Source organism: Pinus tabuliformis, chromosome 7 (genome assembly GCF_031772625.1).
Source record: "Pinus tabuliformis cultivar Carrire ecotype Pingquan chromosome 7, CPIR1, whole genome shotgun sequence".
Classification (NCBI taxonomy): Eukaryota; Viridiplantae; Streptophyta; class Pinopsida; order Pinales; family Pinaceae; genus Pinus; species Pinus tabuliformis.
The window spans coordinates 346,078,765-346,099,140 of record NC_142293.1 but is presented as its reverse complement, the minus strand read 5'-3'; the positions used below and the strand labels follow the sequence as shown (position 1 = coordinate 346,099,140).

The window sequence follows — 20,376 nt, the reverse complement described above, 5'->3', positions numbered from 1 at the left end:
AAGCCTCATTTCCATGTACATTCATCCATTTTCCATTTAGAGAAAGAGAGCAAAGCAGTCTTACCTTCTAGCTGGTTTTTCTCTTGAAAGGGTTTCCTAGGTTGTATCTTGTGTTCTTATGGTTGTGACTAATTGCATATTTATTTGTTCTCTATTTTCCACATTTTACATATTGCATGCATGCAACTATAATTTAATAAACCCAAAAGTATAAGGAAAAATAATTTGCATAGTATAGATTTTAGATTTTTAAGTACAATTTTATTAGATCTTTTGTGAGGAATTGTCCAGTGGAATATCCATGGTAGTTTAAAAATCATTTTTGTATTAGAGCAGTTTCTTTCGGTATGTTGTGGGGAGTTGCATGGGATCTAATTTAGTTAATCCAAAATTGCAAAATCCTAGACATGGCCAACAAGTCTATGAATAAATTTTGTGATCCTGCAAAGGAGATGTTTACGTGGATAGAACCACAAGTTGCAGACATAAACTGTAATGTGAGCCTCATCATGTCGTCCCTGACCAATAATCATAGGCTATCAAGAGAATATGGGGATTCTAACATAGAAATTTGATAAGAGGGGAGATTAAAAGATCAGGAAGAAGCAAAGGAGTTGAAGAAAGAATTTGAAAAATATCAACCCAGTTCAAGTGTTGTGAACCTTTCATAGTCCCTATTCAAGATGGAAGCAAATGTCAACATCAAACCGTATCAAGGTAAGATTGACAATTTGAAGCTAATTCACTATTTGTGCAATTAGAAGTTTATTCTAGTGTTCATCATATAGAGGAAGAACAAAATATTTTTTTTTCTCAACTTAAATTAGAGGGCCATGCCCTAACCTGGTGGGAAATCCACAAGGAGACCTTGAGTTTGGAGGGAGATCCTCTAGTGATTAATTGGGATGGTTTAAAAGCACTCATCAAGTCAATATTTTACCCTATCAGGTATGTAGAGGACCACTGGATCTAGTGGCATTACTGCATGTAGAAGTAGGGGAAAAGTGTATAGAAGTATGCCACCAAATTTAAAAAGATGGCCATAATGTTGGGTATCTCACCAAAGAAACCAAACGTACTTCTCAAGAATCTAGTGGGTTTATATAGCTATCTGAAGAAGCAAGTGATGTTGTTCAAACCTATAACAGCGGATGAAGCTTATTTATAGGCACAATACTCGGAGAACATAGGCCAAAAAAAGGAAAATCAGGCCATTGAGGTTTGCAAGCTTTAAAGTGCATAAGATGGAAAGAAGCAATTTAGAATATGTAGGTGTGAAACTTGAACTATATGGAATTCAAGTTTAAAGCTAAGAGACAAAGAGCTTGATGAAAGAAGTAAAAGATATAGATGTATTTCTGAAAGAGACGAAGCACCCATTAAGGTGCTCTTACTCAACTTACAGGTTTCATATGAAACATATTGTTGCATAGGAAAATATATAATCTTGAATTGAGTAATCTTGTTGCATCATACACCTCCTTCAGTAGAAGAAAACAAAATGTGAAAAATAAAAGTATAGGAGAAAACACAACAAATGCTGCAACTTTGCTCTAGTTATGGAATTAAACTTAATTTTGTTGACAAATTCTTGAGCTACTTCATCCTGACATGGCTATCAAACTCCCAATCTCTGAACGCTTTCTCAGTGCTTTTCTTTGTCTTTTATTTTTGTCTCAAAGATAATTATTTTGATGAGTTACAAAACTAATCTTTTACAGTTATAAAACTATCCCTTTTTCAATGTTTTCAAAAGGGTTCAAATAAAAATATAACGAGTTACTTGAATATTAATGACTCATATTGCAAAACATAATTAACATTATTTCATAAAGTGGATCCCACCCCTTTTACAAACCTTATTTCATAAAGTGGAGCCCACCCCTTTTACAAACTTTATGATATATGACAATGCATTTCGAGTTTTAAGTAGACCCAAATGCAGGGACGTAGGCCCCACTTTTATCACATGCACAAGTAGAAAACTATAAATGATTTTCAAATACCAAAACAGTTATGCCGGGACCCCGATGGAATGGTTGTGAAAATGATGGGGTACCCCTACATTTCATCCTCGTCGTAGATCGCATTCAAAAGTGGTTTGAACAAACAACTCAATGTGGTGACTCGCCTCCTGGTTAAACTTCGATGGGATAGAAATATTGCACTCTGTCAATCTACGCACAGACCAATATCAACCGTCAATCACTACATCAAGAAATTTTCATTGACTTGTGGCTACATAGAAACTGCACAATTCTAGAGTCTATGATTTTGGCTGCAAGAATTACAACGCTCGACTTGACCATAGATAATGTCATGAGATTTAAATTGCACAAAGATGCAAATTAAAATTGATCATTAAGCCTTTTTAAATATCTATCTGTAATTCCTGTAAAGGAATAACCGCCAAAATCCTTTGATAAACTCCTTGCAACACTTCTTTCCTTTGCAAATAAGTTTTTATTGTGTATCTCTGTTTCCTTGAGCCTTTGGTGGCTTTATGTCTTTAAATTAGAAACCTGCATTTTCTCGTTGTTTCTCACTAACATTTTCTACTTTCTCCACTCCAACATAGAGTAAATTGGTATTGTTCTTTTCTTCTTTTGGTTTCTTCCTTCTTTGTGATAAATGGTACATTTTTGTATCCTTATTGAATTTTAATATGTAGGCCTTATTACACCCTTCAAACAATCTCTCTCCAAGTGTATCGATTATGTAATATGCTTTCTTTTCTATCTTGAGCAGAAAAAATGATCATTCCAACTAAATATGTTTAAATGAATGGTTCATAAACAAAAATCAACATGTGATGGTCATTACCAAGACTCGGTGCATAACCCTTGGAAGAACAAGCAAAATCTCTCAAATGGTTCGCAATTTTTTGAATATGCCCGTGTGGAAGTCAATTGGGGCCATTTTGCAAGAAATCCATGGCACAGTTTTTTGAAATTTTCCTTCCTTTGTTTAGAAAATGCACACGAAATATGCTATCTAAGGCCCTTGTGAAAATTGATCAGAGGCTTTGAAGCCAACAAGTCTAGTGAAAAGGTCAATTAAAAATGCCATAATCCATTTCAGAAATGTACTGAAAGAATCTGTGTGCATTTATGCAAAAAACATTTTCAATAATCATTATTCTGACCTGGATTGGAAATACACTGATCATTTTATGTACTCTCATGCGCTAATGCAAAAGAGAAGATGATGGTGGTCATTTCTCCATTGTTGTGATAGATCCAACAAGAGTTGTGGGTGCCTTTGGTGGCATAGGTATCTCAAGAATAGCCAATGCTCTCTTAACACCTGGCATCTTGATTATTGTGCCATATACAAGCGAGAACAAGTTTGATGTAATTCAGTAGCAGAATATTAACTTTAGGAAATTCATGGTTATCGACATTGTTATAAGAGCCATGAATCAAGAGAACATGTTCATTTTATTTGCCATAGGATTTCCTTCTAATCCCTCTTGCATATTTAGCTCTATAGTTTCCAAAAAGCTTCATACCATCAATGCAAGGAGAAGGTATAAACTCTTTGGGGTAGTCAAATATTGGAACCAAAGCGCATCACCTTCTTTAAAGGATGGAACATTGGCTTCCATGTTCAAAAGATCCAAATAAAAGATTATGAAGATAAGGCCTTGAATTACTATCCCTTTCATTAGTGTAAATGGGGTAACATTGTATTGTTTAAAAAAAAATGTACACGACATTTTCCTTCCTCGAGGCTTTTAGCATCAACACATGCTTCATTGGCTCTGTGACTTCTTCTAGTTGTGGCCTCATCAACTTGATCTTATGCATAGTCTAGAAGCGAAGGGTCCACCAGATATTCAGCTCAAGAAGAAAATAAATTGTCTAAGAAGGATGACATTTTTCAATTCCATGAGCTACATATGTAACTTGTGGTGGATAAACAATCCAACTTTTCTTCCATCCCGACTTTTGAGCAACTCCGAACAATGTTTTATCATAGTCTTTTTGAAATTCTAGCAAGATTCCCTTCTTTGCGATTCTGGGAGATGACACAGATTAGATATTTAAACCCAAAGGGGGTGGGCTATGTACACCTCAGTGAATAAGCAATAAAAATCACCATATGGGGGGATCTATTGTCCATTGTCATATTTGAGTTTTGCACACATTTGATGAATATGTATCCAAAAGTATATGTTAATGCTTTGTTACTCCTTACATTAATCATGAAAAGTAAAAATAGATTGAGCATCATCATATAGGAGTGCAACACACAAGTAAAACCCTATATCCATGGCCTTGGAGACAATATCTAAAAAGATGAGACTATTTCTATTGCAACGACGAGAGAAGTAAAAGAGCCAGAAGAGTTTTCTCGAAGAAATCGTCATCTTTTTAGCTTTGCAAAATTATGCTAAAACATCGGCTCCAAATGGGGACAATGTCTTGTTTGCGAGGCATTGAGAATAATAGACCAGACGCCTTGGATTAAGCTAATCGAGTCAATTCTCTGAGAACCCTGAAATACGAAATCTCCATGAGCACTTATTTTTTGGACCTCTATCTTTTATTCATCAACTAATTGTTGGCTTCGGGGGCTTAGACCGAGGTTCGAAGTTAGGTTGCACTCACCAACAAAACCCTATATTACCGACCCTTTCGGCAACGACCCGCACAGGGTAGATCACAGTCTCACCCGAGGCAATATGGGAGGATGTTAGAACCAAGTTTCTACATCCATAGGGGTATGAAGTGTGGGTGTAGGGTTTCTTCTGATCTAGGGCTCAATCTGACCTTCGTGAATCATTAACTTCATAAACACAGTCGTAGAACAGTTTCCTTACTTAACATATTTATAAGCTACGCATAACTACTTCAACATGTATTATTCAACATAAATAACAGTATCCAGGTCTTTGTGATGCAATTATATGGAAAATATACTACAACGAACAGTATTCAAGCATAAGTACAGAAACTCTAAAACATATAACAGAACACAGCTTTGCTTCCAAATCTTCTTTTATTACTTCAATTCTTTGATAATACAAACTTCTGACCCTGTGCACTCAGCTGCAAGGGCTGTGCAAATAGCTGCAGACTTACCAAGGTCTCCGTGCACACAGTAGCAGGAGCCTTCCGCTTCGCCCAAATACAAAAGATAAAAGACTCAGAGCACAAGTATCATAACATCACATACTTCCTTAAACAAGTTAAGACATCCCTTTATATACTTTTTCCTATTACAATACCATGGTCCGCAAACCATGGGAGGAGCTCAAAACAATACAAAAACTAGGGGGCTTTGACCTTCATAAAACCCCTAGACTCCTAATGACCTGCGCGCTCCACTCCTTAAAATGCAGAGTATTTTACAAAACTTAGTCAAAATTGGACCTAGGGAACCCTGTCCCAATAGGCCCCAAACACAAATATGTGACTCATCCTTGAGTCACTCCGTTGGTACGCTCTGCATCTTCGCTTTCAGGTTGTTGAACAAAGACTTCACTGGGTGAAGTGCCTCTATGCATTGTATTGTTGCTTGTCAAACTTCTTCGACCAACTTCTCTGTAGTCGGTCCTTTTACTGCTAAGTTGATTGTCCATTGTGTTTTTTGCATACTTTTGAGCTTTCCCTCCATAGTCTATGAGAGTTTCCCTGCCTCTTCTTCCCAAGGCTGCATCCGCGCAGTGATAATTTGCACCTTCTTCTGCATCTGTGTTGTAGCATTCGAGTGTGTGTTGCATCTGCGCATTCCAATCTGGTTGAACCCAAGCCAATACTTTAGTTGGTAATCTGAAAATAGTTGCACAGATCTCTTGAAGGGCATAATCTATACGTTCAAACCCATCCTCAAAACTAAAAGTCAATATAAAACTTTTCTTCAGTTCATGCCAGTCAACGGTGCCATGGCACGGTTCTGTTTCAAGATATTAGTTCATAGGTATTACATCTAACGTGTGGAAAAAGATATGTACCCATTCTGGTTATGGTTCTTCACCACATGTAGTAGTCTAGCAAGACAGATGCTCGCACAGGTCATTCTTTTCAGTGTACTTTTTTACAAGTCTCGTATTCACATACCCAAACCTGAGCCTCATTAATCTTTGATATTCCCTCCAATCTACTATATTATGTTTGTGCGTGCCCCACCATCGTGCAAGTGTAGACCATAGAGCTATATCCAGAGCTTGGAACCTTTCTTCCTCTGGGACATCTCTTTCAAATTCATCTAAAAAGATACTAACATCCCCTATTCCATCATAATATGGTAAGTTACAAACCTCTAATGAGATACAGCGAAGAGATTTCGTCAATCTATTACAATGCAGCGTAGAGACTTCATGTAGTTGGTTCTACCAATGCTCCATTTCCTCGTTAGAGTCCGAAATTCATGACAGCGAATTCTTCCATCTGCAGTGGGATTAATCCAATCTTCATTTCGCACAATTGACTTGTAGATGTGCTCAATATTCTCATTGTCATGATCTTCGTGGATCAGTTATGTGTATCGCGCTCCTTCAGAGGGATCTAGAGGAAAAACAACCCTCATTCCGTTCTTCTCAAATATCATGCTCCGTCGTTTCAAGTTAGGTTGCACTCACCAACAAAACCCAATATTATCGTCCCTTTCAGCAACGGCCCATGCAGGGCAGATCGCAATCTCACCTGAGGCAATATGGGAGGATGCTAGAACCAATTTTTTGCATTCAAAGGGGTATGAAGTGTGGTTGCAAGGTTTCTTCTGATCTAAGGCTCAATCCAACCTTCGTGAATCATTAACTTCATAAACACGGTCATAGAACAGTTTCCTAATTTAATAGATTTATAAGCTACGCATAACTAGTTCAACATGTATTATTCAACATAAATAACAGTATCCAGGTCTTCGCGATGCAATTATATGGAAAATATACTACATTGAACAATATTCAAGCATAAGTACAGAAACTCTAAAACAGATAACAGAAAACATATATGCTTCCAAATCTTCTTTTATTACTTCAATTCTTCAATAATACAAACTTCTAACCCTGCGCACTCAGTTGCAGGGGCCTATACACACAACTGCAGACTTACCAAGGTCTCCACCACACAGCAGCAGGAACCTTCACCTTCACCCGAATACAAAAGATAAAAGACTCAAAGCACAAGTATCATAACATCACATACTGTCTTAGATAATCTAAGACATCCCTTTAGATACTTTTTCCTAATATAATACCATGGTCCGCAAACCATGGGTGGAGTTCAAAACAATGCAAAAACTAAGGGGCTTTGACCTGCCTAAAACCCCTTGACTCCTAATGACCTATGCATTGTGCTCCTTAAAATGCAGAGGATTTTACAAAACTTAGTCAAAATTGGACCTAGGGGACCCCATCCCAACACTAACATATTGAACCAAAGACTTTTGCAACTACAAATTAAATGCTCAATTGTTGAACTTATTTATACATAACATGCTGCTATGAACAAACCATCTGCTTGTTGTGAGGTGAAACAAATTTCCAAAACAACCATGCCAAATTCTATGTATTGGACCTTACAACACTTTATCCTTGAACTTTGAAAATAAAAATACGCATGAACATTAAACATTCTTGAGACAAAAAAATTGATACATACCCCCACATTGATGGTGGTTTCCCATTGCATAAAGGTGTCATTTAGTCTGCTACAAGATCATGAGATATGAGAGAAAAAATCATCTTGATCAGTCGCTTCATTTTTTTTTTGTAATAGTTGGCTAAAGTATATCATGAATTTTTTATTTAATAGTCCCTCTTACCAGCTAGAGATGTCTTCTTCTACAAGGAAACCATAGTTCAAAGAATATATAACACTTTTATTATGTGTTCCTTTAGCTTTGGGATCTTTGTGAAAACATTGATCTCTATCTGAAACAATATGCATATGGTCAAGCTCTTTAAGGTTGCTTACCTTTAATTTAGGAGCATAATTTTCTTCTCATAGTTGTCTTGGCATGTGCTTGTAACCCACTCTTCATCTGAATCATATGAATCATAGAGAGGAGCACCATCAAAATTTACAAAATAAGATTTATGAGGATTCACTTGCAACTCAATAATTTCTCCTTTTTCTTGATTGATGAGTGATGGATCTTGATGCAAGTCTAAAATTTCATCATGTTCAGTGCTCCGTTTATTAATTTTAAGCAATTTCAGTAAATCCTCTATTTGTAGGGCCGCTAAAGAACAATCTTCTTCCAATTGTCTAGCATCTTCTTCAAAAAAGAATGTTTCTTGCATTCAAAAACTTATTCACAAATAATTTGGCTATGCTTTCCTCTAATGCTTAATATGTTACCAGAATTAACTAGAACTTCTTGGAGTTCATTTTCATCAATTTCTTCAACAACTTTATCATGAGCCTTGAAAGTTTTTACAAAATCAAAATACTCACAATAGTCTTCAAAAAGAAAATATTGTGAATATAAAGTTCTACAGAAAGAGTTGAACACTTCAGGGAAATCCTTCAAAGCAGAAATACTTGGATGAAGCAGGGATTTATACCAATCTCATGCATATTTTTCCAAGAGTGGAAAAACAACTTCATTTTTTCATCTTCATAGATAACTGATGAGCCCCAAAAATGGATAGTTATTTGGGCTCATTCAACCTCCTAATTCGACTTAATCCACCATGCTCATTAGTTTATTGCATGTTTTTTATTATATTTATGCTAATAGAGTGAATTGGGTTAGTCATTATGCCAACAAGTCTAATGTGTGCTTTGTGTAGCCTTTTTGGTCAATTTGGAGACAAAATCAATGGTTGAAATGAGCACTTGGCAGCCAAATTCGTGGAGAGTATTTTTAGGAAGGTGTTCCCTTCATTTATGGGCCCTTACCTCGAATTCTCCACCATCAGCTCGGAGTTCAAGGGCCACCAAATCAATCAGCACAAGGGCAGCCAAGCAAGTCAAGTAGGACTGCTGTTAACTACAAGTCTTGGGCAACCGAGTCCCTAAAGTTTAGGAGGACTGTTGGGGTCCTCAATTTGTATAAATAAGAAGGCTTAGGGCCTCATTTGGGGTTAGCTGGTAGTTAGTCATTTCATAGTCTTGTTGTAGTCATTTTGTAGTTCGATTTTTAGGCAATAGATTAGTTTTGTTGTCAGCTCATTTTCAAGTTCTCCTTGTGGACAGTTTTGATGTAACTCTTCATTTCTTGATCAATAAAGATGAATCCAGCTTTGCACCAGCTCTAAATCTCTCTTAGGAGGCTGTAGCTCTTGGGGTTGGGCCCATCTCAAGTGCCCAGTACCTCCTTTGTTTACCTTTATGTGTCTTTGCTACATTCTTAGAGTAAAATCTACTATTTAGATTTGAAACTTGTTGTGTTATTTAGGTTGCTTTTGATGATTAAAGTAGATTTTCTTGTTCAGATTGATTTGGATAGATTAATAACATAAAGGATCCTTGGAAAAAGGGGCTCAAGCACCTCTGATCTTACCTCTCCCTCAGTGGGATCGTGAGTTGGGACAAAGGTGACCTTGCTACCCACAAAAACGTTGTTTTGCTTCACCATGCAAGTATTAGTGTTGGATTCTTAGTTGTCAAACTTGATATTAGTTTTGACTGCATGCTTAGGGTTATGATTGCTTCGTTGCATAGTTAGTTCATCTGATTTTGTGCACATAAACTTCTGTTCCATTTCTTTTGCTATTATCTAGGTCAGATTAGGTCAAGGTAATTAGGTTCTTGATTTTCTAAGTCTTCATGTGTTAAATTCGAAAAATAACTTGCAGAGCACCTGTTATCCTTCTCTATCTACCCATAATCCATCAAATAATCTGCTCCAACCCTTAGTCCATGATTCGTACCCTTCATTTGCCATACTTTCCCCACCTTGCCCTAATTCCTACATTCTTGTGCATCATCGCTTCCTCCATCCTTGAACAAATCCAATTGCTCCTTAGCCTCGTCCACCAAGTCCTAGACCTCTTCACACCCCTATTTCACCTCCATACTCATTCCTCCATCTTTTTCCCTCCATCCATGCTCCAAAATCCCATTTCGAAACATCCTGTAGAAGAATTACAGAACATCCTGTAGAAATCCTGAACATCCTGTAGAACCCCTGCAGACTTCCTGTAGAAGCTCATAAACACGGTTTCTTGGCAGCCAAAATTTGTGAGACCCTCTGGAAGGGTGTTAGGGACCCCTTAGACCCTCTCTGAACCTTCCCAACCTTTCCCAAGCATTTCTCCTCCTTGATCCACCTCTGCACAGTCAAAAATAGTTAGAAGCACATGCATGATAATTCCAACAACTTAATCAAAAATACAAAAAGATGTTTTCTTCAGATAGTGATAGCTTAGACATTTTCATTTTACCTTCATAGAAGTAATGGCATCTCTTTCAGTAGTTTGCATGCTCTCCTTTTCGTCAGTAGGACTAGCTGGTAGAATTAGGGTTTGCTAGGGTTTGCGTTTCTTTTTGGCTGTCAGTTTCTTTTTGCAATTAGATTAGCTTCCTTCGAGTTAGCTTTCATCCATCAATTAAAAAGCTTCTTATAAGAGCTCATAGAAGTTGGCTTAAGCTCCTAGTGGACTTGTGCCAGCTGACCAAGTGACAGCTGCGGCAAGAGCTAGTACTTGTGCATACAGCACCGTCGCTTCCAAGTTTGTTACGAACTACCAGGTTGATAAAATTAAAGAAGGGAGTTCTAGGAGTTGTAGCATTATTGCTACAATACTGGAGCCCACCATCTTTTTGGCGCCGTTGCCGGGGAAGTGTCAGAGTATTGGTGATTGTTGCTTTTCTTCTATTTTCTACTACAACCTTCTGCTAAGTAGTTTATTTCATTTCCATTCTGCAATTTCATTTCCGTAAAAGTAGAGTAGACATTTCCTGCTTTCATAGATTAGAATTTCAATTCCGCAATTTCATTCTTGCAAGCATAGATTAGCATTTCAATTCTGCAAGCGTAACCTAGCATTTCATTCCTGCAATTTCATTTGAGCAAAATAGATTAGGCCTTTCATGCTTTCATTTTCATTTCAGCAAGATAGTTAGTTGCAGTTCAATCTATTTTAGTTTTGCAGGTACAAGAAGAAAAATACAAAAATCAACCAAAAAGATTTCTTTTCATGCCTTGTAGGAGTAGTGATAGTTCAGAAAAATGATTGCACAACACCCCCACTGCTTCACACAGCCAACCTTCTCTCTTCTTCGATGGCTGTGAGAGAAGAACCCCTAGGTGGCAAAGCAAGACATATTTGAGGCACCTCTAGGGGAGAAGAAGAAGAAAACATTCCTCTGGAGCGAATGGCTACAAGCAGAAATGTTGGGAGCAGTACCTTGTCCAAAAATGAATTTGAAGATCAGATAGAAGATTTCAAGAGTGATATGAGGCAGTTTCTTGCCATGCAATTGGATACCCTGTGGATCCAAAAGAAGCAAGAGGAAGCCAAGAGGGCTTTGGTCATCTTTTGTCCCAGGTGCACTAGAAAGCATCCTAGGAACGAATGTCCAATGCACCCCCTAGAAGTGTGTTTCATCTGTGAAGAATACCATCCTACAGATCAGTGCCCTTCCTTACCCAGAATCAAAGCTGCATATCAGAGAGCCAAAGGAGCCACTGAATCACTCTATTATATGAACCAAAGGAGGGCACATGGACCTAGATCTTACCATTAGGAACTGCAGGGGGCATCCGAGACCTATTATGACCCCTATCAAGCCACTTTCATGCCTTCTTGGGGTCCCCTTGCTCATCCTTCCTGGTTCACACCTCCTCCTTGTTCCTTCACAGATCCATATTATGCCCAACCAGCTGCTCATTCATTTCACTCTTATGCTCAGCCACAGCCTCAGTGGAATGCACCTCATCAGGGGTGGAGGCCCCAATACAACACTCCTCCTGCTTATTTTCCTCCACCACCTGCTCAACCGCAACCATCGCCTCCTCCTCCACCAAGGCAGCCCCACATGCCTACCCAACCACAACCCCATGCACATCCATCTCAAAATTACACCCCCACTCAACTACCCGTACCACCATTCCCAAAACCATACAATGGAGTAGCTCAACACAATTGTAATGCTGAGGCACAACATGTCCAAACAACTCCTCTTGAGTTCAATGATCTTCACCATAGCTCAGAAAGAGTATTGCAAAAAAGAGACTATATTGCAAGCATTGAAGGACCACATCCAGCAAAAGAAGATTCAAGAGAGGAGATCAAAGAACCATGGGCTGCACTTGATGAAGAGAAGAGATCTAAATCAGAGATCGAGAGAGTTCCCTCATGGTTACCATCAAATCTTCCCTGTATTCAAGAGAAAGATCAGCAAAAAGAGGAAGATGAGGAAGTCATGGTAGAAAGTGACATCAAACATGACCCAGATCAGCAAAAGGACCAAGGATATCAAAGCTATATTGAGATATGGTTTCAGAAGGTCACTAAGTTGCAGCGGTACTCTCTTCCTCAGCTATGTTTGATCCCTTCAAAGTCGGATCATTTGGTCTCTAAAATCCAAATAGCTGTCCAAGCATCCATTTCGAGCCTCCACATCATTTTGTCTCTAATCTCGATGTGCACATGGCTCCATTGGAAGTATTCTTATACTTGAGAACGATTTTGTTTTTCAAGTAGGGTAGGGTAGAAAAAAAAAAAAAAAAAAAAAAAAGGAAAAAAGAAAAGAAATGAAAAAATGGAAATAAGAGGAAAAATCTAAGGTGAAAACCTCCTCGGAGGCGCCTTAGATTGGCTCATTGATTGAAAACCTCCATGAGGCGGTCAATGGGTTGGAAAGAAGAGAAAATAAAAAGGGAATAAGATCCCTGGGTGAAAACCTTCCTTGGGGGCGCCCAGGGCAGGCAATTAGGGTGAAAACCTCCATGAGGCGCCCTAGTTGTTTTTCAAAAAAAAGAGAAAAAAAAAAAAGAAATCTAATTTCCATTGAATAATTTCAGGTTGCAGCAATGACATTGCAGGTCAGGAGGATCACTCAGAAAAAAGACAAAGGAGTTTTTGTGCCTTCTAGAGGAAGTTCTATATTTCTACAAGAAACATCCTGTAGAACCTTCAAGCGAGCCAGATTCGATTTTGGAAGGGGATCTAAAGCTTGGAATCCATTGGTTATGCCTACAAGCATCCATGTTCCCATTCCTCACCCTTTTCCACCTCGTTGTCCTTCTTCATTGTGCTTCTACAGGAAGTTCCTGTAGAAATTGTAGGAAGCTAGAAATGGATTGCAAAAAGGTGGTTTGGCGAACACGATAGCTTCCTCAAGGGTTCAGAAGTCCTCCTGCAATCTTCAAACTCCTCCTCCATCATCTCCATACCTGCATCACAACCCAAATTCATTTTTCATACCATGCAACAAAACTGCAAAATGCCTTAAAGCAAAAATACCTAGAACAGAATTTGTTTTTGCCTTAACTCGAAAACCATGCATCCATTTGAAAAACCGTTTTACAGGGAATTGTATAGGGATGATGGCAACATGCTCGAGCAGTCTCAGGCCATTCCGGTGCACGGTTTCCAAGAAATCAACCTCCATCACCATCAGCCATTTTTGCATTTTCTCCATATCCGTGCATCTGTTTTAAAACCTGTTTCATGGGGATAGGCATATGAGTGATAGTAACCTACCCAAGCAGTTTTAGCCGATTCCGATGCACGGTTTCCGAGAAATTGATCTCTGAAATCTTCAGCCATTTTCCATTTTTCTCGAAATCCGTGCATCCATTGATCATGATTTTTCTGTGGGAGGTGAATAATGATGATAGGAACGTGCTCAGCAAGTTTCAGATCAATCCGGTTTACTGTTTGGGATCAATGGCAAAAACAAGTTCTGGTCCTGTGAAAATTCAGCAGCAGCAGCTTGAAGGTGCAGATCTGAATGTGGAAATGAACTCCTACAGCTTAGATCCGGCTAGAGGATACCTGCAAAAGCAAAACAACAACACATCAGATAGCAAAGAGCTTATAGCACAAAGGATCCAAGCATGCAGCACCGAAACAGATGCATGCAGCAGCAAAAAGCACCTCACAGCAACCATCTGACTTTAGGTACGTGACTAAACCTTGTTCCTCTATTACATGAATCTAATCTAAGCACTGCATGAACGAATGAGATGGGGGGATTTAGCCAGGAAGCTATCCATATCCGATTGCACTCATCCAGGCAAAAATCACGCAGCATGCATGGGTAAGTCACTCACGTGAAAATTGAAAATAAAAAAAACAAACAGTGGTAGAGGCTTTAACTCCAGTGCAACTGATTAACAAGAAGAGGACATGCAGCTCATTATAGCACTGTCATCTGCATGTGGCCACGTACACCTGGCCACCTCACTCCTTCACCACATATCAAGCAGCAATTAACGAACGCTCAGCTGAAACTCACAGACTGTTGTTAACTTCCACTTGCAACATTTTCAACTGAAGTATGCATCCTCTGATTCCACAAAATGATTAACCCATCATCCTCCATTGAGCTTTGTGGCATGGTTCACAATTCTCCAACGTATCGGGCTCACTTAGAGGCGCAGGGGCGCTCTACAGGCGTTTCTATAGGAAGTCGTCTACAGGAAACGCAGAAAACAGCTCTGCAGAAGGAAAACCCGAGATTCTTGTCAAAATTCAAGCTTGAAATGAGAAAAGTAGTTAAAGCTCGTGTCCAAGGTTACCAGGGTTCTTGAAAGTATTGATTTTGGAGTTTTTCAAATGCATTATAGATCTGTTAATGGTGGAGCAATCTATTTGAATTCAGAATCTGATCATCTATTTCATAGTCCATGGAGGACAAGATATTCCCTGCTTGGTCTAAAACTGTTGAAGAATGCTTAGAAGAATATGATGTGAGCTTAGAGAATGGTTTAAATTCTCATGAAGTGGAAAAACGTCGTCAAATATATGGATGGAATGAGCTCCAGAAGAAAAATGGTACACCTTTGTGGAAGCTGGTAGTGGAGCAATTTGATGATACAGTTGTTAAAATACTTCTGCTGGCAGCTGGCATTTCATTTCTTCTCGCCTACTTTCGTGATAATGTGTCTTCTGAGGAGGGCATAACAGCCTATGTAGAGCCCCTGGTCATTCTCCTTATTCTCATCCTCAATGCCATTGTTTGAGTATGGCAGGAGAATAATTCTGAGAAGGCTTTGGAAGCTCTCAAAGAAATGCAATTTGATCATGCAAAGGTCTTGAGAGATGGACATTATGTTGTAGATCTTCCCTCCAGAGAACTTGTTCCAGGAGATATAGTGGAACTGAAGGTGGGAGACAAGGTTCCTGCAGACATGAGAATTGTGTCCCTCAAGACATCCACCTTTAGGATGGAGCAGAGCTCCCTGACCAGAGAGAGCATGCCTGTGGTCAAAAGAACATATCCAGCCACCTTGTGTGACTGTGAGTTGCAGTCAAAAGCATGCATGGTGTTTGCAGGAACTACAGTTACCAATGGCTGCTGCACATGCATTGTTGTGAGCAATGGCATGTTTACAGAAATAGGTAAAATTCAGGCACAAATTCAGGAAGTTTCAATGGAATGTCATGATACCCCTTTGAAAAGAAAGTTAGATGAATTTGGTGAAAGACTGACAACAGTGATTGGTGCCATTTGTATTCTTGTCTGGATCATGAACTACAAATATTTTCTTTCATGGGAAGTCATAGATGGGTGGCCAAAAAAATATCAGGTTTTCCTTTGAGAAATGTACGTACTACTTTAAGATTGTTGTTGCTCTGGCAGTTGCTGCCATACCAGAGGGATTGCCTGCTGTGATTACTACATGTTTGGCTCTTGGCACTTGTAAGAGGGCACAAAAGAATGCTATTGTGCGTAAGTTACCGAGCGTGGAGACTTTGGGTTGCACCACAGTGATTTGCTCTGATAAGACAGGTACTCTTACAACCAATCAGATGTCTGGTTAGTGAGTTTATCGCCATAGGGCACAGTGCTAGTTCACTTAGAGAGTTTACTGTTGAAGGAACAACATATAATCCTGAGGATGGAAAAATATTGGATTGGCCTGCACATAATATGGGGGAAAATTGAGAAACTCTGGCAGAAGTTGCTGCAGTTTGCAATGATGCAGGGATATCTTGTCAAGGTCACCAGTTCCGTGCTACTGGTATTCCCACTGAGGCAGCCTTGAAGGTATTGGTTGAAAAAATGGGAGTTCCAGACCCAATGGCAGGTGATACAAGTGCCATTCTCAACAGTGGCACAGTGAAATTGGGCAATTGTGATTGGTGGATACAAAGATCAAAGAGGCGGGCTTTATTGGAGTTTGATTGTGATCGAAAATCCATGGGTGTTATTGTCATGGAACCAATGGGACAAAATCGTCTGCTAGTAAAGGGCGCCATGGAAAATTTGCTTGAAAGGAGTGCTTTTCAACAACTTGCAGATGGATCAGTTGTTGAATTAGATGATGCATCAAGGGAATTACTCTTGAGGAAGTTTCATCAAATGAGTTCAAAGGCTTTGCGTTGTTTGGGACTTTCTACAGGAAGTTTAGAGAAAGGGCAACAGAAGGAGAAATTGGCCGAGATTTTAGCTAAGGAGACAGCACCTGTGTTGGCCACCCTAAGCGCATCCATCCCCTCCATGAACACTCATTTTTTTCAGGGTTCGGACACAATTTAGTCATGGTTCAACCTTCTACAGGAAGCTACAGGACTTTCTACAGGAAGTTCTGTATTTTTACCAGAAACATCTTGTAGAAGCCTTTGGGCAGACCAGAATCAAGTATGGAGAGGGATTTGAAGCTTGAAGTCTGTTGAGGAGGCATGCAACCACTCTTCTCTTCCATCCTCCATGGGTTTTATCTCCTTTCACCACCATTTCAACCATCATATTAAATATACTTACACAATCATACCAAGGCTGAGAATTCTCTAGGAAAAGGAGCAGACAGTGGGAAGAAGCAGAGAGAAAAGCATGGTTTTCATGACAGAGAAGAGGACATCACTTCAGGAGCTTGGCATGACAAGGAGGCCACCAGGGCCATCAAAGATGAGGAGATAGATTGGTTGCTCAGAGGATGAGCAACACTTTCAGTAGGGGGGTGATGATGAGCCCCAAAAATGGATAGTTATTTGGGCTCATTCAACCTCCTAATTCGACTTAATCCACCATTCTCATTAGTTTATTGCATGTTTTTTATTATATTTATGCTAATAGAGTGAATTGGGTTAGTCATTATGCCAACAAGTCTAATGTGTGCTTTGTGTAGCCTTTTTGGTCAATTTGGAGACAAAATTAATGGTTGAAATGAGCACTTGGCAGCCAAATTCGTGGAGAGTATTTTTAGGAAGGTGTTCCCTTCATTTATGGGCCCTTACCTCGAATTCTCCACCATCAGCTCGGAGTTCAAGGGCCACCAAATCAATCAGCACAAGGGCAGCCAAGCAAGTCAAGTAGGACTGTTGTTAACTACAAGTCTTGGGCAACCGAGTCCCTAAAGTTTAGGAGGACTGTTGGGGTCCTCAATTTGTATAAATAAGAAGGCTTAGGGCCTCATTTGGGGTTAGCTGGTAGTTAGTCATTTCATAGTCTTGTTGTAGTCATTTTGTAGTTCGATTTTTAGGCAATAGATTAGTTTTGTTGTCAGCTCATTTTCAAGTTCTCCTTGTGGACAGTTTTGATGTAACTCTTCATTTCTTGATCAATAAAGATGAATCCAGCTTTGCACCAGCTCTAAATCTCTCTTAGGAGGTTGTAGCTCTTGGGGTTGGGCCCATCTCAAGCGCCCAGTACCTCCTTTGTTTACCTTTATGTGTCTTTGCTGCATTCTTAGAGTAAAATCTGCTATTTAGATTTAAAACTTGTTGTGTTATTTAGGTTGATTTTGATGATTAAAGTAAATTTTCATATTCAGATTGATTTGGATAGATTAATAACATAAAGGATCCTTGGAAAAAGGAGCTCAAGCACCTCTGATCTTACCTCTCCCTCAGTGGGATCGTGAGTTGGGACAAAGGTGACCTTGCTGCCCACAAAAACGTTGTTTTGCTTCACCATGCAAGTATTAATGTTGGATTCTTAGTTGTCAAAGTTGATATTAGTTTTGACTGCATGCTTAGGGTTATGATTGCTTAGTTGCATAGTTAGTTCATCTGATTTTGTGCACATAAACTTCTGTTCCATTTCTTTTGCTATTATCTAGGTCAAATTAGGTCAAGGTAATTAGGTTCTTGATTTTCCAAGTCTTCATGTGTTAAATTCGAAAAATAACTTGCAGAGCACCTGTTATCCTTCTCTATCTACCCATAATCCATCAGATAATCTGCTCCAACCCTTAGTCCATGATTCGTACCCTTCATTTGCCATACTTTCCCCACCTTGCCCTAATTCCTACATTCTTGTGCATCATCGCTTCCTCCATCCTTGAACAAATCCAATCGCTCCTTAGCCTCATCCACCAAGTCCTAGACCTCTTCACACCCCTATTTCACCTCCATACTCATTCCTCCATCTTTTTCCCTCCATCCATGCTCCAAAATCCCATTTCGAAACATCCTGTAGAAGAATTACAGAACATCCTGTAGAAATCCTGAACATCCTGTAGAACCCCTGCAGACTTCCTGTAGAAGCTCATAAACATGGTTTCTTGGCAGCCAAACTTTGTGAGACCCTCTGGAAGGGTGTTAGGGACCCCTTAGACCCTCTTTGAACCTTCCCAACCTTTCCCAAGCATTTCTCCTCCTTGATCCACCTTTGCACAGTCAAAAATAGTTAGAAGCACATGCATGATAATTCCAACAACTTAATCAAAAATACAAAAAGATGTTTTCTTCAGATAGTGATAGCTTATACATTTGCATTTTACCTTCATAGAAGTAATGGCATCTCTTTCAGTAGTTTGCATGCTCTCCTTTTCGTCAGTAGGACTAGCTGGTAGAATTAGGGTTTGCTAGGGTTTGCGTTTCTTTTTGGCTGTTAGTTTCTTTTTGCAATTAGATTAGCTTCCTTCGAGTTAGCTTTCATCCATCAATTAAAAAGCTTCTTCTAAGAGCTCATAGAAGTTGGATTAAGCTCCTAGTGGACTTGTGCCAGCTGACCAAGTGACAGCTGCGGCAAGAGCTAGTACTTGTGCATACAGCACCGTCGCTTCCAAGTTTGTTACGAACTACCGGGTTGATAAAATTAAAGAAGGGAGTTCTAGGAGTTGTAGCATTATTGCTACAATACTGGAGCCCACCAATAACACTGTGTTGTTTCATTCATGAGTGAAAGTCTATAAGGTGTTGAACTGGAATTTCATCCTATTTTCCTCTTAATCTTAGCAAATAAAGATTCCACTTATGAAATGCAGGCACATAATGAGCATAACCCAATATACCAGAGAAATCTAATGGAGAAAACTTGTTGCCCAAGAATGCAAGGACTTCCCTTTAAAACTCAAGAAATTTTTTAAATGCCCAAAGATTAAAATACTAGGTGAATATTTACAACCTAAGCATGATTCTTGTCACCCTCGAGAATCATCTCTAAAATTTTCAATACCTAGGGTAAATATTCAACTTCGTCCTCGGTAGTGACATTGATTTATGTTGTTCCCCAGAGACAACCTTTGGCTATAGGAGGTCAATGCCTAGGACATCTATCAAAATCTGATGAAAACATTTTAAATGTTTGGTCAGATCAATATCATGAAGAATGCAATAAATATTCTAGTTGAAAACCCCATCATTTACAATCAGAATAGCCAGGTCATTGATCTGAAATCAGATTTAGGTGATTTATTCCTCTTTTCCAAAATCAAATAATAAAAAAAAAATTAGGACTGTGTCAACGCTTTGCAAGATAAAACTAGGTCTTGAAACAAATAGGTTCCCATTATCTCTTCAAATTATGAAATAGTCTTCATATGTAACTTAACGTAATGAACATAACATCACATAATCCATGCAGTCATAATGAAGAACAAGAGAAAGGTTTGTTGATGGAGTTCATCCCTCATCGGCTACATCTTTGGGCCTGTCAACATGTATAGAGAACTCATATATGTAGTATCAAAATGAAGTCCATAAACATTTGTTGCAGGTAAATATGTGGCTATTACCCCTACAAGGTAATGTTCTCCTACAAAGAACTCTCACAATAGCAGCAACTCAAAACATATCCTACAAAGATGACATACTTCAACTGAAATGAGCTAAAAACAACATGTGAACCCTTCAATTCCACATTGAATCACATAACCAAAACTTCTTGTTAAGAGAAGTTGAACCTACGTTGAACCATGTTGGTTATAGCTACTGCAGTAGGCATTTGGAAGTGAGAATACCCCTATGATGTTTTCTCCATGCCCAAATACCTCCCAGAACTACTTCCAAACCTTAACTGATCCATACACCTTTAGTCTCAAACCTACAAAAATATTTTGTATATGTGCTCAAATCAT

The 20,376-nt window shown here is 39.0% G+C and overlaps 2 pseudogenes; one reads left to right on the top strand and one right to left on the bottom strand.

The window, feature by feature from the left end:
* Window positions 1-3,052: 3,052 nt before the first annotated feature.
* On the bottom strand, window positions 3,053-3,809 carry LOC149247354 (mitochondrial inner membrane protein OXA1 pseudogene; annotated as a pseudogene).
* Window positions 3,810-14,757: 10,948 nt separating this feature from the next.
* Window positions 14,758-20,376, top strand: part of LOC149247353 (calcium-transporting ATPase, endoplasmic reticulum-type pseudogene) — a 42,685-nt pseudogene continuing 37,066 nt past the window's right edge.